At 43.3% G+C, this 2,059-nt stretch overlaps 1 non-coding gene across 1 annotated transcript; it reads right to left on the reverse strand.

Moving 5' to 3' along the window:
• Window positions 1-1,774: 1,774 nt before the first annotated feature.
• Window positions 1,775-1,848, reverse strand: TRNAT-UGU (transfer RNA threonine (anticodon UGU)). The gene has a single exon. It is a non-coding gene; the product is annotated as a tRNA-Thr (tRNA).
• Window positions 1,849-2,059: the final 211 nt, after the last annotated feature.

Raw genomic sequence — 2,059 nt, forward strand, 5'->3', positions numbered from 1 at the left:
TAATCTATATTTTCCATGAATTTGTCTGCCTTTTCCATGAATTTGCCTATTTTTTCCTCTTTTTGTCTGCTTTTTGCTTCAACTCTTGGATAATTCTGAATATTAGAGATTTGAATTCCCTATCAGTTAGGTCTAGTGCCTTTTCTTCTACTGGAAAGTCACCTGGTGTTTTATTTTGGATGTCTACTGGAACCATGTTATCCTGTTGTTGTTTTTTTTTTATGTGTTTTGATATTGTCTGCTGTCTTTGGAACATTCAGTAGTTATTTTCCTCATTTATCAATTGTAGATTTGTTTGTTTTATCCAGCCTTTTTGTTTTATTTGGTTATATTTGAGCAGGTGGGCTGTGCATTCTTTGTTGTTTGCTCATCTGTGGGCATGATACTTTTCACCTCCTTCTCCAAACGGCAGGGTCAGTTACTCAGGTATGGTACAGCAGGGCAGGTCCAGCTGAAGGGGAGTTGCTGGGATGGGTTGTTGGTGGCAAGTACCAGGGCTGACAGTGCAGGGTAATTTCCAGTAGGCCATGCCTGTGCTGCTTGGGAGTGTGATGTTCAGTGCACAGTGCAGTTAGGCAGGAAGGAGGGGGTAGATTGTGATGTGTGGAGCTAAGATGGGTATGGGAAAGAGGAGAGAGGGAAGAGAGGAACAGGAGCCAAAAACAAACGGCAAACAAAAAAGAGTGCTAAGGGAGTTTCCTATTAGAGTGGAGAGTTGAGAGACTGAGAAATGGGGAAAAACAAAAATGAAAAAGAAGAAAAAGTGTAAAAGAAAAAAATGAATAAATTGAGATAAATGAAGAAAGACAAAAAAGGGAATAAGAGAGAGAGAGAAAAACAAAGAAACAAACAACAACAACAAAAAAAAAACCCAAAATTAAAAAACAAAAACAAGAAAAAAGAAATGCCCCCAAGGATGTCCCTGTGCGTCTGCACAGAATAAGGGAGTAGCTTCCAAGCTGTGTGGTACTGTCCGGCTAGAAGAGGCTCCCAAGCTGAGAAAAGAAAAGTAAACAAACAAACAAATCAAAACAGGACAAATCAGAGCAAACAAAACAAACAAAAAAGCCCCATGGGTCCCACCAGCGTGGCAGCTTGGGTTGGGAAGCAGTTTTACAGTCAAGCGGTGTTTCACAGCCTTTCAGGAAGAGGTAAAATGGCACACGGAGCCAGGTATTTGAGAGAAATGACAAGGAGGTGGTGAGAGGTAAGGAAGAAATCTAAAGAAGCGGAAAAAAGCAACACCAGCAGCCTACAAAAGGCACTCAGGGAGCTGACCAGCGCGGGCAGGTGGAATCCAAGTGACACTGGGGTGAAGCTGGTGCTTTCCAGCCAAGAGACTGTGGCTGCAGGAAGCAGAGGAGGCTAAGTGGGGTATAAAGAAGGGGAGGGGGTAGGAAGTATATTGCTGGTTACCGTTTGTTCTGTCTCCTGCTGGAAGCTCCGTGAAGCTGCTTTCTCGAACCCCCGTTAGATGATCTCCGATAGAAGTTAAAGATGGACTGTGTTGTGGTAGCTGATAGGGAACCTCTGCATGCATCTCTCTTCACTCTCTGTTCGCAGTTTCTTATTCCATTCAGTGCTTGGCTGAGTTCTTTACCTCTTCATTTGATGCTTAGAATTTCAGGGTTGACGTGTGACTCTGTTTGACTTAGTTTTTCTGATCTTCGCTGCGGAGGGACGGCGTGGTCCTTCTGACTATAGTGCCATGTTGCCCAGAAGTCGGCGGTAGAGAATTTAGGGTTAGCCGGAGATAGGGAGGAAAAAAAAAACAAGGCCCTACTGGGAATCGAACCCAGGATCTCCTGTTTACAAGACAGGCGCTTTAACCAACTAAGCCATAGAGCCCATAGCATACGTGTAGTAGTACTGGGTCTGTCCTGTCAGATTAGATAAAATATTCTTGCTACAATGTCCAGAAGATCAAGTGTACTTTACACTTGAGAACATGGGCAAACTCCAAGAAGACGACTCGCTTACTCATATGTGCTGTAAAATTAATAAAGCAGGAAAAGTTTCCGGCAGCTTGAGTGTCAGGATCAATAATTCTTCCATTAGT

Source organism: Trichechus manatus, unplaced genomic scaffold (genome assembly GCF_000243295.1).
Source record: "Trichechus manatus latirostris isolate Lorelei unplaced genomic scaffold, TriManLat1.0 scaffold00180, whole genome shotgun sequence".
NCBI classification, from domain to species: Eukaryota; Metazoa; Chordata; class Mammalia; order Sirenia; family Trichechidae; genus Trichechus; species Trichechus manatus.